Raw genomic sequence first — 18,761 nt, forward strand, 5'->3', positions numbered from 1 at the left:
ACAGAGTAATATAGAGATGGAGAGATTTTTGAATCAATAAACAGAATTCGATCGAATTTATAGTGGTTGGCCTGTTCAGGGTTGCCATGCGATCGCATGGCTTCCTAGGCCATATCCCATGCGATAGCATGGGATGATTTTACAGCTCACATCTGTTTTTGTACACTAGTTCGTCGACATAATAAAATAATATATAATATATATAATTTATATTAATTAATTATATATTATATTATATTTCCGTGCATAGTTGATTTGTAATTTTTGTTCCGATAAGTCGTACGTCGTCACTCGACTTATGTCCCGGTTCCAGTTTTCGAACGTTGTTTCGTACGCTTAGAAAACTAGTACTTTTCGTTACGCGACGTGTACCTTTATCAAAAATTAAACTTAATCATTGATAAACTATGTCACTCGAAGTGTAGCTTTAATCAATTAAATGTTTTGGTTATTTGCTTCTATAAATCATCGTCTCGTAGTATATACATATACATATATACATTTTCAATTTGAAATAGTGTTTACTGTAGCAAAGCTTTTTTTATTGTAGCAAAGTTTTTTTACTGTAGCAAATAGTGATTTTCGAAAACACTGTAGCTTTTCGGGTACTGTAGCAATTCGAAAATACTGTAGCAAATTAGTGTTTTACCGGTTCATCTTAAACGTTTTAGTTAACTTATCTAAATATCAATTGAATCAATAATCGAATGTTACTATCGTTTACTAAATAACTTGAAATCATATATATATATATATATATATATATATTATATATATTGTTCGTGAATCTTCGAGAACAGTCAAAGAATAATTGATTACATGAATATAGTTCCAAAACTTTGAGACTCAACATTACAGACTTTGCTTATCGTGTCGAAAACATTAAACCATTTAAAGATAAAGTTTAAATTTGGTCAGAAATTTTCGGGTCGTCACATGTGTTGACACACTCGACCGAGTGAGTTCACACACTCGACCGTGTGAGTGTATCCCACGACCGTGTGTCTTTTAAAGACAAAAGGTTTTGTGGTTTGACACACACGACCGTGTGTATACACAGACGGCAGTGTGTCTCTGCACACACGACCGAGTGTGTTTGGATTTTCAAGTTTTATTGAATTTTGCTGTTTTGTTTATTTTGCTGTTTTCTAAATTAGTCGGCATAATGTTGTTTTAGTATGTCAGGTGGACTATTTATCGGAAACTAGATATTTAGTATTGACCGTAGGAGGGTCTTAGCCAAACATCGACCAATCCAAGTGGAACAAACGGTCATTGCGACTCGCACCACACACGATCTTTGGGAGGGTTTAGATTGTCTGGCGTTCCATATTGTGGGTGATTACTACTGTCCCAAGTTGGTATGAGAATTTTATACCAGTATTGCATTAGAGGACGATAAGAAGAAGTACGTACATGCTAGCTTCTTTAGACAGCACTTTAGATGGACCATGGAGCAATTCTCCGATCTGTTAAATGTTCCACACTTGGGTATCAAATTCTTCTGTCATAGTAAAGACCTGAGAAAAGTCCCTAACAAGTTTAGTACGGTCAGAATAGTGATGCAGTTGTGTAAACCTGGACATGTGGTATGTGAAGGTAGAATAGTGATTAGAGACAGTGACATCTGTGATGATCTGGTACCTCAACTAAGGATTATCAAGAACAACATAAGCTTTAGAGATGTGAGTGATAATGTCTTAAGTGGTACTGAAGCCATCCTATTGTATTGTCTTACGGAAGGCATTAAGGTGAATATGGGTCATGTTCTCATTCAAATAATGAAGGATGTTCTGGAATCAGAGAGTTCGTCCCCTTATGCTATATTATTACACAACTTGTTTGAGAAGCTAGGTTTAATCCAAGACAAATACACCTTAAAACCAGTGCCAGAAGATTCTATTGTTCGATGGTTTGTCGACCCATGTTGAGTTTAATGAGCCTGTAATTAAGATTTTATGTATGATTTGATTTGGAAAGTCTAGTCTGTTAGCCTTGTGATACTTATTACAATATGTAATAATCTAGCTGTGTTCACTGAATTATGCAATCTTATTGATAATGCTAAAAACAAACATATATTTCATAGCATTATTCCTCAAGAAAGACAAGCTTTTAGTTGCAATTGTTCTATTTACAAGTGATATTCGTTTAAATAATAAAAGGTGAAGACAAAAGACAGATTCGACGAATTGAAGACGCAAACGACCAAAAAGCTCAAAAGTACAAAATACAATCAAAGAGGTTCCAATTATTGATAAGAAACGTCTCGAAATTATAAGAGTACAAGATTCAAAACGCAAAGTACAAGATATTAAATTGTACGCAAGGACGTTCGAAAATCCGGAACCGGGACCAGAGTCAACTCTCAACGCTCGACGCAACGGACTAAAAATTACAAGTCAACTATGCACATAAATATAATATAATATTTAAATAATTCTTATAATTATTTATATATTATATAAATATTTAAAATCGTCGGTAAACAAAGAGCCAAACTCGTGTGAGCTGTAAAAGCAAACTCTGCGACTCGCGGAGTTTGAAGGCAAAATGGGCCACGAGTCGCGGAGACCCAAAGTTTCAAAGTCTAAAACACTCTTGAAATTAAAAACCAAAATGGTGTTCTTCGTTTAGCTTGGACAGCAGATACATGTACATATTTTTTTTATTTTCTTTTATCCTTTTGATTTAGCTAAAACAACCACGAAGAGTATTTTTGTTTCAGTTTAAAAGCACGTTGATTTGATTTACTGTTATAATCTTGGTTTTGATCGATTGGATTGTTTTTTTGTGTGTGAAGAAGATGAAAATTAGGAAACAGAAAAGGTTCGGTTTATAATTAATTGGAATCTGATATAAATCAGATAAACTGACGGCAGAGGAATGGTTTTGGGGGTATGCGGGTGTTCAAGAGGTCTTGGGTTCGAGTCCCGTTGGGTGCATTTTCTTTTTAGGGTATACCATTTCTTTTCATTTTCATTTTCATTATTATTATTATTATTATTATTATTATTATTATTATTATTATTATTATTATTATTATTATTATTATTATTATTATTATTATTATTGTTATTAATCTTACTAGTATTAATTAATATTGTTAGAATATTATTATTACTAATACCATTACATATGTACTATTGTTATTATAATTATAATTATGATCATTATTATTATTATTATTATTATTATTATTATTATTATTATTATTATTATTATTATTATTATTATTATTATTATTATTATTATTATTATTATTATTATTATTATCATTATTATGAACATAATACAATTTATCATTATAAATGTTACTATTAGTATCATTTTATAAAATTGTTGGTATTATTATTATTATTATCAACAAAAGTATTGGTAATAAAATCATCAATGACGTTATCATTTATTATTAGTATTATGATTATAAACACAACTATGAAGGATATTATTATTATTATTATTATTATTATTACTAACTTATCTTTTTAAGTGCTATTATTATAATTATGATTAGGATTATTATTATTATTGTTATTATAAAAGTGATACGAATTATAATTAATTTCACTAATATTAGTATTAATATCATTTTCGTAATTATTAATATTACTACTATTATTAATATAAATATTTTTTTAACAATATCGTTAATAGTATTATCATTATCAAGAAAGTTATTATTATTAGTAAATCATTATTTTTAAAACTATCATTATTATTACAGATAAATATTTTAACCTAGCATATATATGGTATTAATAGTTTATATACCTATATATATTAACATATTAACATTAATTACACAAATACTTATATATAACAAACCAAAGAATTTTAGATATAATACTAACCACATATAAATATACATATATATATATATATATATATATATATATATATATATATATATATATAGATATACTAATATAATTAAATATATAGATATTAATCATTTAATTATATATACAACATAAATATATATAACTATATAAGTAATAACCATCTTCAAATATATATATACAAATTAAATAAATAATATATATAGATACAGTATGTGAAATTGTTCGAGTACGGTTATATGTATTGATAAATATACAAATGATATAGGTTCGTGAATCCAAGGCCAACCATGCATTGTTCAGTTGTTCAATATTGTTATATGTATTTTTACTACAAAATACAGTATGGTGAGTTTCATTTACCTTTTTACTTTTTATATTTTTGGGCTGAGAATACATGCGCAACTTTTATAACTGTTTTACGAAATAGACACAAGTAATCGAAATTACGTTCTATGGTTGAATGATCGAAACTGAATATGCCCCTTTTTATTAAGTCTGGTAATCTAAGAATTAGGGAACAGACACCCTAATTGACGCGAACTCTAAAGATAGATCTATCGGGCCCAACAAGCCCCATCCAAAGTACCGGATGCTTTAGTACTTCGAAATTTATATCATGTCCGAAGGAGGATCCCGGAATGATGGGGATATTCTTATATGCATATTGTGAATGTCGATTACCAGGTGTTCAATCCATATGAATGATATTTTTGTCTCTATGCATGGGACGTATGATTATGAGAAATGGAAGTATGAAATCTTGTGGTCTATTAAAATTATGAAATGATTATTTTTGCTAAACTAATGAACTCACCAACCTTTTGGTTGACACTTTAAAGCATGTTTATTCTCAGGTACTAAAGAAATCTTCCGCTGTGCATTAACTCATATTAGATACATTACTTGGAATCATTCATGGCATATTTTAAAAGACGTTGCATTCAAGTCGTTGAGTTCATTAATATTATTATTAAGTCAATTATGGTTGGATATATTATAAAATTGTATGCATGCCGTCCATTTTCGATGTAATGAAATATTGTCTTTTCAAAAACGAATGCAATGTTTATAAAATGTATCATATAGAGGTCAAGTACCTTGCGATGTAATCAACTATTGTGATTCATTTATAATCGATATGGGCTTCGTCCGGATGGATTAGGATGGGTCCTTTCAGTTGGTATCAGAGCGGTGGTCTTAGCGAACCAGGTCTTGCATTAGTGTGTCTAACGGATAGTTGTTTAAATGCATTAGCGAGTCTGGACTTCGACCGTGTCTGCATGTCAAAAGTTTTGCTTATCATTTCTTTTCGGAAATTACCTGCTTATCATTCTTAGTCTAGACACGTCTTACTTCATTGACTGCATAAATAGTGTATAGATAACTTCGTATCTTAGCGTATCTTTTACTGTAAACCTTGCCTGACATATTCCGTAGATTCCTCCGTAACTTATGGGATTTTAGTATTCTGTATGCATATGTAAATTATGTATTTCAGGGTACTAATCTACATCCTATAATCTATTTCTTATCGAAAATCCTTCATCTGATCGTATGAGATGAATCCTGCAACCAGTTCGAGTCCCTCAGATTCCGATAGCTATTCCGATAGTTATTCCGACAGCTATTCCGACATAGATGTTCACCTAAGCTCCGAAAACAGCGTCATCGGCATGAATCAACTAATCAGCCATTATCAATTCATTTAATTGGTTCATAGTCGACTTAATAAATGGAAACGCGCAGAAGGAAATCCCTTCCACCAGCCGAATTTACCTCTTGACAATGAACCTGAAGCGTTTACCGGCGAACCTGTTCGAGACACCATTTTCAGTCTCATTTCCAGGGTAACTCGACAAGATTATATTCTATCCACAATTCTGAATCTTATCTATCCGCTCGTTTCGACCGACAATCATCCTGGAGTAATAAGTCAACGAACTTCGCGCTCGAATAATCAATTCGGAGAATATGGTGTAAAATGTACCAGCTTCAGCAACATCACCAGCACCAACAGTACCATTACTAACAGCACCAATACCATCAACAATCCATGCTTCAATATCATCATCTGTACTTTGAGTATGATCTTCGTTCTACGTATCGTTCTACCTCATATATCTTCGTTTGACATGGCGAATATGTAATCTCTAAAGTTTTAAAGATTAATTATTCTAGTTCCAACCGAAAACTAAATGAGTTTAATATTAAGTTAACTCATTAAATCCATGATTACATCTGAAGAAAATATATATGTATATATGTTTTCATAAAGATTGTAATTAAAAATTCTTTTGTACAAATTGTTAATGGTGAAAACATTTTAACGGGTAGGTAATAGCCGAGGGATATTTAAGATTTCACATTAATAAGTTACATTGTACGTTCTTCGAATCTGATTCAACACTCATTTACTATCCTACTTGCAACCACAGCTATACGAATCCGTTCATCACAGAATAACCATTTTCAATCAATTTCATATTTGGATTTTGACCTATCAGAATCCAACAAGTGGCATAATGAAGAAAAACATTGGATAAAATAAAAATTGCTAGAAACAAACGAATTAACTAATTGAAATTTTGTTAAGAATTCACGCTAACTGTTCCTAGCTAACTGATTACATTTTATTTATCGCAATTTAATTATCGCAATTTACATTCTCGCAATTTTATTTATTGTCATTTAATTTCTGTTATTTACTTTACGCACTTTATTTATCGTTATTTAATTCCTGTTATTTATTTTACACACTTTAAATGTCGGGACACGTATACAAGGTTTTGACATATCATATCGACGCATCTATATATATTATTTGGAATCACCATAGACACTCTATATGCAGTAATGATCGAGTTCTCTATACAGAGTTGAGATTGATTCTCAAATAATATATATACTTTGAGTTGTGATCGAGTCTGAGACATGTACACGGGTCACGATATTTATTAATCAATTCGAATATTATATATTAAATTATATATGAATTACTGGACTGTTACTGTGGAATATCAACTGTGGACTACCAACACTGGACAATTAAAATGAATTAAAATATTGATTATCACATATGAAACTAAACAATTCTTCAAGTTTGCCACTTGATTTCGTCTTAAACATCATTTGTATCTTCACAATTACATTCTGCGTTCAAACCTTTCATGATTCTTGAAAACACCTCAATCGAGAGGATGAACCAACCGCACTTCATCTACAGAAGAAAAGATCGATGCATATAGTTATGCACCTGAAAACACTCGGAACCTGAGTAAACATTTAACATATAGTGGTGCTAATTCCTTTAGCGTTATTATTACCGAAAATAACTTTGCATCTGCTGTTCGAGATAGCCAGTTTTGTCACAGCTCCAGCAAGACAACTATGACTTTTCGTATGAAACAACTTTATTATAACCTTGATATGTATACGTGCTCTTTTATTGTTACCGGGGAACCTTTCACATTTTACCATATTACCAACAGATGTACCAGCAACCTCGTTGCTTCTTGGTTTAAATCTCTCTGATAAATCATTATATTTATTCATTGAAACCCTATCATATACCCATCCGCATCTTGTAACGAATACTGCCATACCAATTACCGGGAATCAGCTATCAGTACTTTGAAAACTCACAGTATATCTACATCAACAGTTATATGTATCCATATAACATTTATCTCTTAGAATTATGATCTTTCATTCTGAAAAGTACTCAGTCACAAATCAATACTCTGAATGTTGAAAAAGTTGAATGAAGCAGCAGTAACCATAGACAACCGTAAAATGACCTTAATCATCGAAAGTTTGATGACAAAGAATAGTGTGTTGGAAAAGCTCAGAAAAGTTGGAACTGGAAAACGGACTGAGCTAACCACGAAGAAGACCAAGGACAAATACAAGGACCATACCATATATTCAAAGAATTCAGGTAATTCTAGATCTGATGAAACCTTCAAAGAATATCTTACTCCGAAGTCATGTTAAAATCTTGCGAAAAATCTTTCTCCATCACTCATTGAACTTATAAATTCCAAAAATACCATCATCAATATCTTTGATATTTCTGAGGATATTTTCATAAATATTCTCGTCCGAAATTATATACCTCTTCGTACTTCCTGTGTATCATTATATTGGAAACATTCAATAGAAAATTTAGTACCGAAAAGCGGATTATGCGAAACTATGAAAGAAGCCGTGGACAAATCACAAAGAATAAGTTTGACTTCAAAGAATCTAAATGATTCAATGTCTGCTGAAGTCTTTAGTGAATATCTTGCCCCTTACTCTAAACCCTTGCAGACAATAGTTTCTATTATCCTCTGATCTTAGATATTCCGAGATATTATCGTATCTTTCATTATAAATATCCTCCATATTTCTGAAGATATTTTCATAACTATTCTTATCTAAAATCATTAATCTAGTAGTGCTATCAGTGTTACATTATATAAAAACTGTTAATTTCTATATTCTGTAAACTTTCGAGCTTAAGATACGAATGTTATTGAAGTAATGTTGGGAACTGATGCATGAGTTAGTATAATATAATGACACTTGATCAACGTGATTATATTACAGTAAGTCATGCTGAGTTTCTAATGGAACGTGATGATTCACAGATCATAACGTCATCATGTGCCATGTTACACGACTCGTTCATTCTACTTCACCTCCGAACATATCAAGAAAATATATTCTTGATAGTTCTATTCTCAGTGATTCTGGTAATTTGACAAATCAAATCTTGCCATTACAATTTCCTTCTTAGAACATTAACAATATTCATTCCGAAGTTTATATCTGCGAATTCTGAACCATTACAAGTTGTGTTTAATCGCAAGAAGAATAAACGAAAGGACAAATCTCCGAAATAGAAATTGGGGTATAAATCGCAGTAAATAAATAGAGCATTAACTGGGGATGACAATGATTATGGAAAATAGAAGGAGGGACTTTAGAATATAAGGGAGAATATAAAGCTCGATAACAACACATAAATTACAAACCATGTATATCAATGTTTATCGCAACATAAAGACACAGGAGAATTAAAAACACTATAACCCCAAGGGCGAAGTAAAAGAAAACAGATTCCTTCGTTGGAAGTTGGAAAAGGAGAATGATTGTTGCAATAGTTAGGATAAGGACAAGGATCAGAACTGGATTAAGCATTTTTACAATCTTGTGGATGTAAGAACCATGAAAGAAAGTATAGGAATGGTGAAAATTATGGAACGGGAAAAGTTTAATTTATAATGGAAATATCAGACGGAGAAATCGAGGCAGATCACCGTATTTAATTATAGAGATCCTAATTTCCTTATTCGCCGAAGAATCAAATCTCTTAGATTTCGAAGATTTTCTTTAAATCCCTTGAATTCCGGAATTCAATCGCGACTACGTCAAAAGTTATGGAAAATCTCCATTTCTTCATCTCGATCTTTTGTGATAACTTCATTCATACGCTTCGATTAATCGAATTGTTTTATCCATATTATTCAATGATAATAAAACTCTATTTATCAACTCATATTCGTCATGAAAACAATTTTTATTATTAACCATGACCACCTCACTCAAATTTCGGGACGAAATTTCTTTAACGGGTAGGTACTGTGATGACCCGGGAATTTTTGACCAAATTTAAACTTAATCTTTACATGATCTCGATACGATAAGCAAAATCCGTAATGTAGAGTCTCGAAAGTTTTGAAATCTATGTTCATCTAATCAATTATCCTTTGACTATTCTCGATGATTCACGAACAATTCTTTGTAATTAAATATATATATATAACAATTCTTTGTAATTAATATATATATATATATATATATATATATATATATATATATATATATATATATATATATATATATATATATATATATGAATTCAATACTTAAATAATATTATATATTGTAATCAATAAATGTTAAAGATTCAATATATTATGAGTAGTAAATATGATATAATTAATAAATTATATTATATTAAATGTAATTACAAATTAATTATGAATTAAATAAATTACTAGTATTTATTATTTTTTTTAAATCATAATTCGTATTATTATGTTTAACATTACTATAATCAACTAGTATTAATATTATTATGTTAAAGATATAAATATGAAATTTTATATATATAAATATTATTATCAATACTAAAATAACTTGTGTTATTATCATTATCATTAATAATATTATTATTGTTAAGTTTATTAAAATTCCTATTTTTATGACTTATTACTTTTAGTATTAATATTATTATTAATATTAATGGTATTTTGATTATTATTATAGTTACATTTATTAGTAAAACTAATTATAAATATAATTATGGTTACATAAATAAAAGAGATATAAAATACAGAAATATATATATGAGGAAATCATTGTTATTATCTATTATTATTATTAATATGATAATTATATTATAATTATATCTATAAATTATTAGACTTTATTATATAAACTATAAACTAAGATAGATTGTACGATTCAGTTGCCTGTTGTAATCAAACTGTAGGTAATTCTTGTATCTGTCTCTAATTTAGGTTACAGATAAAATCCAGTTCCTAATACCATCAAATTCTGTTACCAATCTATTCAAACTTTATTTATTTTTATTCTTTTGTCTTTGATGTCTGATTTAGGAGTCGACAACAGATACTTATATTATTTATTTGATCATCTCAGATATTAAAGGAATCCTTCTTCTATACCATTATCAATCTTCAATCATAAACACTCTCACAGTTTTTATAAAAAAAAAAAAACGAATTTAAAAAAAGAACCTGCTCAGGTTCTGCTCTGTCCACCTCAAATTTTTTGAAAACACCGATTCAAAATATAATTCAAATTATGTTAATACAGACTTGTTAGGAATTGGTTACTTAATCAAACTGCAAAATCTTAAACTCCAATTTTTCCTAATGAAGCTAAATTTCGAGGTCAAAGTTTCGGGTTTTAAAAGTCAACAAATGTTCTTCAGCTTAATTCGTGTTTTCTGTTTACATTTAGGTTAAATTGATAATTCAGAAAGTTTATATGAGAGTTTTTAAACCTGTTTCATGTTATAATTTATGTCTAAAACACTCTTGAAATTAAAAACCAAAATGGTGTTCTTCGTTTAGCTTGGACAGCAGATACAGGTACATATTTTTTTTTATTTTCTTTTATCCTTTTGATTTAGCTGAAACAACCACGAAGAGTATTTCTGTTTCAGTTTAAAAGCACGATGATTTGATTTACTGTTATAATCTTGGTTTTGATCGATTGGATTGTTTTTTTTTTTGTGAAGAAGATGAAAATTAGGAAACAGAAAAGGTTCAGTTTATAATTAATTGGAATCTGATATAAATCAGATAAACTGACGGCAGAGGAATGGTTTTGGGGGTATGCAGGTGTTCAAGAGGTCTTGGGTTCGAGTCCCGTTGGGTGCATTTTCTTTTTAGGGTATACCATTTCTTTTCATTTTCATTTTCATTATTATTATTATTATTATTATTATTATTATTATTATTATTATTATTATTATTATTATTATTATTATTATTATTATTATTATTATTATTATTATTATTATTATTATTATTATTATTATTATTATTATTATTATTGTTATTATTCTTACTAGTATTAATTAATATTGTTAGAATATTATTATTACTAATACCATTACATATGTACTATTGTTATTATAATTATAATTATGATCATTATTATTATTATTATTATTATTATTATTATTATTATTATTATTATTATTATTATTATTATTATTATTATTATCATTATTATGAACATAATACAATTTATCATTATAAATGTTACTATTAGTATCATTTTATAAAATTGTTGGTATTATTATTATTATTATCAACAAAAGTATTGGTAATAAAATCATCAATGACGTTATCATTTATTATAAGTATTATGATTATAAACACAACTATGAAGGATATTATTATTATTATTATTATGATTACTAACTTATCTTTTTAAGTGCTATTATTATAATTATGATTAGGATTATTATTATTATTGTTATTATAAAAGTGATACGAATTATAATTAATTTCACTAATATTAGTATTAATATCATTTTCGTAATTATTAATATTACTACTATTATTAATATAAATATTTTTTTAACAATATCGTTATTAGTATTATCATTATCAAGAAAGTTATTATTATTAGTAAATCATTATTTTCAAAACTATCATTATTATTACAGATAAATATTTTAACCTAGCATATATATGGTATTAATAGTTTATATACCTATATATATTAACATATTAACATTAAATACACAAATACTTATATATAACAAACCAAAGAATTTTAGATATAATACTAACCACATATAAATATACATATATATATATATATAGATATACTAATATAATTAAATATATAGATATTAATCATTTAAATATATATACAACATAAATATATATAACTATATAAGTAATAACCATCTTCAAATATATATATACAAATTAAATAAATAATATATATAGATACAGTATGTGAAATTGTTCGAGTACGGTTATATGTATTGATAAATATACAAATGATATAGGTTCGTGAATCCAAGGCCAACCATGCATTGTTCAGTTGTTCAATATTGTTATATGTATTTTTACTACAAAATACAGTATGGTGAGTTTCATTTACCTTTTTACTTTTTATATTTTTGGGCTGAGAATACATGCGCAACTTTTATAACTGTTTTATGAAATAGACACAAGTAATCGAAATTACGTTCTATGGTTGAATGATCGAAACTGAATATGCCCCTTTTTATTAAGTCTGGTAATCTAAGAATTAGGGAACAGACACCCTAATTGACGCGAACTCTAAAGATAGATCTATCGGGCCCAACAAGCCCCATCCAAAGTACCGGATGCTTTAGTACTTCGAAATTTATATCATGTCCAAAGGAGGATCCCGGAATGATGGGGATATTCTTATATGCATATTGTGAATGTCGGTTACCAGGTGTTCAATCCATATGAATGATATTTTTGTCTCTATGCATGGGACGTATGATTATGAGAAATGGAAGTATGAAATCTTGTGGTCTATTAAAATTATGAAATGATTATTTTTGCTAAACTAATGAACTCACCAACCGTTTGGTTGACACTTTAAAGCATGTTTATTCTCAGGTACTAAAGAAATATTCCGCTGTGCATTAACTCATATTAGAGACATTACTTGGAATCATTCATGGCATATTTTAAAAGACGTTGCATTCAAGTCGTTGAGTTCATTAATATTATTATTAAGTCAATTATGGTTGGATATATTATAAAATGGTATGCATGCCGTCCATTTTCGATGTAATGAAATATTGTCTTTTCAAAAACGAATGCAATGTTTGTAAAATGTATCATATAGAGGTCAAGTACCTCGCGATGTAATCAACTGTTGTGATTCATTTATAATCGATATGGGCTTCGTCCGGATGGATTAGGATGGGTCCTTTCAGTGTATTCATTAAACAAAGTATTAAAACCTTGTTACAATTCGAATCCCCAAATAGTTGGAATATTTGACTTCGGGAATAAGAATAATTTGACGAAGGCTTTCGCTCTTTATATTTATGACTGATGGACTATTATGGACAAATCCGTATGGACATATTAAATAATCCAGGACAAAGGATAATTAACCCATGGGCTTAAAATTAAAATCAACACGTCAAACATCATGATTACGGAAGTTTAAATAAGCATAATTATTTTATTTCATATTTAATTTCCTTTATTTTATATTTAATTGCACTTCTAATTATCGCATTTTTATTGTTATTGTATTTAATTGTACTTTTAATTATCGTACTTTTTAATTATCGCAAGTTTATTTTATCGCACTTTTATTATTCGCAATTTCATTATCGTTATTTACTTTACGCTTTAATTTAAGTCTTGTATTTATATTTATTATTTTACATTTGGTTTTAACTGCGACTAAAGTTTTAAAATCGACAAACCGGTCATTAAACGGTAAAAACCCCCCTTTATAATAATAATATTATTTATATATATATATTTGTATTTTTATAAAAGTAAACTAATATAGCGTTAAGCTTTGTTTAAAAAGATTCCCTGTGGAACGAACCGGACTTACTAAAAACTACACTACTGTACGATTAGGTGCACTGCCTATAAGTGTTGTAGCAAGGTTTAAGTATATCCATTCTCTAAATAAATAAATATCTTTTGTAAAATTGTATCGTATTTAATAGTATTTTCTTGCTAAAATTAATAGTATTTTATATACTACTCTGCTAAAACATCAAGTATTTTTGGCGCCGCTGCCGGGGATCTCTTAAACGCCGGAAGCGTAACGCTAATAAAAAAAATAAATAAATAAATAAATATATATAAATCTATTTTTTTTAGATTGTTATAAAGTATTTTATTTTTATCTTAGTTATTAAAGATAAGTTTTATTTAAATTATATAAATATTTTAATTAGATTTTAAAACAGAAAATATAAAAACAATAAAAAAAAACGCGTCGAATTTTAAATAAGCTGTCAGTTAAATTTTGGAACCCCGAGACTCGGGGGGTTTGCTGCATATAATACCGCGACTCGCGGAGGGGACCTGACACCGACAGAAACCCTAACTGCAATTAATTACGGAGTAATTATTAATTATTATAATTATTAACCCTAATTATTATTATTATTATAATTAGTTTTATTTTAAAGTTTTACTTTTTATTTAATTTATATTTTAGTTAAATTAGTTTAATTAAATTGTAAAATTAATAGTTTTATAAAATAAATAATATAAAAATAATATTTTTATAAAAAATTGTACTTTTTACAACTTTTTGTATATTTTTATATTTTATCCCTTTTTAATTGTTTTAGCGTAATATTTGTATTTTTAGCTCATAGTTAGTTTTAAACTTAGTTTTTGCCATAGTTATTTTTACTTCTAGATTTTTAGGCTTTGCCGTAGAATTCCTTAAGTGTTTTTTTTCTTTAGACTAAGATTTAGGTACTCTAGAATTTTGCGACGCCTTTTTAAGTTTTAGTTTCTTTTTAAGTTATTTCCATTTGGGATTTAGTTTTTCTTGTAAGCTTTAATATTTTTAGACACCTTTTACCTATGTATCAATTATCATTCCAATTAGTAATCTCAATTTGCGATTATAATTTTAAGTTAGTTGTAGTAATAAGGTTAGGTTAGTCAAGTATTTTTAAGTTTTATAAGTTTCTTTTATTTTTCCGTCACCTTTTATGTTTTAACCATTTTTCTTTTTTGACCTTTTTCGACGAACTCTTTTTCTTTCTTATTTCTCGCTATTCTAGTTTTTTAGGACATAGATTTTTATTCTACTTCTTATCTAAATTTCTTAAAATTACGAAAATTTATTTTAAGTGGTTAAATTAAAAGACATCAAAATTTTCTGGTTCGTAGTAATAGTTGGATTTGTACGTGGACCGGGTTATTGAAGCCAAACAGTCCTCAATTATATTGAGACCAAACAAATCCTGCCCCTCTGCTGCATCTTTTGGATATTCGAAACGTGGGCAAAATCAGAAAAGTCTATTGATTGGATAACTTATTATAATTTTTCTTTCCTTTTAAAAACTAATAGGATATTCAGTGAATGCACCGAGCAAGACGTTCACCACCTTTTGTACGTTCACCACCTGTAACTAGATAAAGACATTTAGCAAATATTACTGCCGTTGATTTTTCTTTAGAATCGTCATCCAGTCGACCAAGTACTCCAGTTCAAATTTTCGATAATCCATTTTTTGAACCCGACCTCACAATTGAGAATCCGGAGAATATTCAGGAACGATTCGTAGATCCTGAACCACTAAACTTTCCTCTGGAAGCACCAATCATTCAAACAGAGATTGTTGAGGAACGAACCATTAAATCAGAATCCTCTAGTGATTCCGATTCAACAAATTCAATTATGGAGAATCTGGAACCTTTAAGTATGGAAGACCGACTGAGAGCTAAACGCACTGGCCAAGGTCACGCAATTACTCATCCAGACATTAATGCACCAGATTATGAAATCAAAGGACAAATTCTACACATGGTGACTAATCAATGCCAATTTAGTGGTGCGCCGAAGGAAGATCCAAATGAACATTTACGTACCTTTAATAGGATCTGCACACTATTTAAAATCCGAGAAGTGGAGGATGAACAGATATATCTCATGTTATTTCCCTGGACTTTAAAGGGAGAAGCCAAAGATTGGTTGGAATCGTTACCTGAAGGGGCGATTGATACATGGGATGTTTTAGTTGAAAAATTTCTTAAACAATTCTTTCCTGCATCTAAAGCCATAAGACTTCAAGCAGAAATTGTTACGTTTAAACAGAAGCCGAATGAAACTCTATATGAGGCATGGACTAGATATGGAAAGTTGTTAAGAGGATGTCCGCAACATGGTTTAGACACCTGTCAAATAGTACAAATATTCTACCAAGGATCTGACATCACTACAAGAAAAGACATAGATATAGCAGCTGGTGGTTCTATTATGAAGAAAACCGAAACTGATGCTTACAAAATTATTGATAACACTGCTTCCCACTCACATGAGTGGCACCAAGAAAAAGATATCGTTAGATCATCTAAAGCAGCTAGAGCCGATTCTAGCCATGACTTAGATTCCATTTCCGCAAAGATAGATGCTGTCGAGAGACGAATGGAAAAGATGACTAAAGATATTCACTCAATACGAATTAGTTGTGAGCAGTGTGGAGGACCACATTTGAAAAAAGATTGTCTCAGTATTGAATTAACAATGGAACAAAGAGAGAATATTTCATACATAAACCAAAGGCCTGAAAATAATTATCAGAATAATTATCAACCGCCAAGACCGATTTACAATCAAAACCAGAGTTATAACCGAAATATTCCATACAACAACCAACAAGGTCCTAGCAATCAACAAGTATCCAATAATACTTATAATCAGCAAAGACCTAATTTTCAAAACAAACCACCACAACAAATCGATGATAAAAAGCCGAATTTAGAAGATATGATGACGAAGCTAGTTGAAACTCAAACGCAGTTTTTCACATCTCAAAAACAAACCAATGAACAAAATGCTCAAGCATTTAGAAATCAACAAGCTTCCATTCAAAATCTGGAACAAGAAGTGAGTAACCTAGCAAGGTTAATAGGTGAAAGAAAACCGGGAAGTCTACCTAGTGATACAAATGCTAACCCCCGGAATGAAACAGCTAAAGCCATTACCACAAGAAGTGGTACAACACTTAAACCACCTGAAATACCTGTAACTTCTGATGAAGCTATTCCTACTCCACAAGAACCACAACCTGATTAAGATAAGGAAAAAGAACCGGTAGTTGAAAAGGTTAATGAAGATAACACAGCTAAGGATAAACCTTATGTTAAACCATACCAACCACCACTTCCTTACCCGAGTAAAATGAAGAAAGAGAAACTTGAAGCCGAGCAATCCAAATTCTTGGATATGTTTAAACAGATAAATGTAAATCTTCCTTTCATTGATGTGATTTCAGGAATGCCTAGATATGCTAAATTCTTGAAAGATCTAATATCAAATAGAAAGAAAATGGAAGAACTCTCGGCTGTTACTATGAATGCTAATTGTTCAGCAGTTGTAACGACCCGGAAATTTCCGACCAAATTTAAACCCTAATCTTTATATGTTTCCGACACGATAAGCAAAAATCTGTAATTTTGAGTTTAGAAAGTTTGAAACTTATATTCGGATAACCAATTACCCTTTGACCATGTCTGACGATTCACGAACATTTTTTTTATGTAACTAAATATATACATATATGTAAATGTAAGTATATATGATGATTTAAAATAATACTTTTTATTACTATTAACATTAATAATATGATTGTTATCATTTTTATTAATATTAGTATTATTATTATTAATATTATAATTCATATACTTATTATTATTACTATTATCTTTACTAAATAATAAGATTTGCGAATCAAACATACAGTTAATCTAATGGCAGTTTGCTATATATCATTGTCACCCCTTTATTCCATTGAAATGGGATGCTAGTTGTTAAACAGAACCAAACAAAAACGGGTATCAATCTGTCTAAAGCTTTTGTTATTTTCTTTCTTATTTACTGCACTAATTGATTAAGTTGTCAATTATAAATACTACACAACAATTAATTAAAGAATGTTAACTGAGGAGAGCCATTCAGTACTTTTATTATCTATCAAACCATCACGGCAACTATGCTAGACCACCTTGAACCTTCTCCGGCAACCACCCTCTCTATCCCGTCTCTCCCTCTCCTTTAATTATGCCTGAACTCATCATAACCACAAACCATCTCACCCTTCTTATTTCTCTTGCTTCTGCAACTCCTTGTTTACTACTTTCTGTTTTCCTGTTCGAGACACAAACCCACCACGACTCTTACTTGTTTGCCAATATTCCATGAAACCAAACCACCCTTCTTCCATCTCGGTTTTACTGGTTCGAAACAGCCACAATAACAAACATATAATTCTTTGTTTTCTGTTTATACTCGATGATTCAGACAACCACTTTCTCTTCTATTCTTGAAGCCGCCATCACCCAGAATAAATCACCATCACCTCGTTGAACACATCATTCGATTCTGTCTACCTCTGTGAATGATTCAGTGACGACACCATCTGCCTTAAAAGCAAACAAATAACTTTGTAAAATTGAAGAGGCCAGTTACTTATCAATCGTCAAATTATCAACTAAAACTCAAAATAACTTGTGTCTGTTCAATTTTAAAACAGAAATCGAATTGAAAACCCAAATCGTTTCCCTGTTCTTCCATGATTCCAACTATTGCTACTGTGTCAATCAAATTAATTTCATCAAG

The sequence above is a fragment of the Rutidosis leptorrhynchoides genome, chromosome 1 (genome assembly GCF_046630445.1).
Source record: "Rutidosis leptorrhynchoides isolate AG116_Rl617_1_P2 chromosome 1, CSIRO_AGI_Rlap_v1, whole genome shotgun sequence".
NCBI lineage: Eukaryota > Viridiplantae > Streptophyta > Magnoliopsida > Asterales > Asteraceae > Rutidosis > Rutidosis leptorrhynchoides.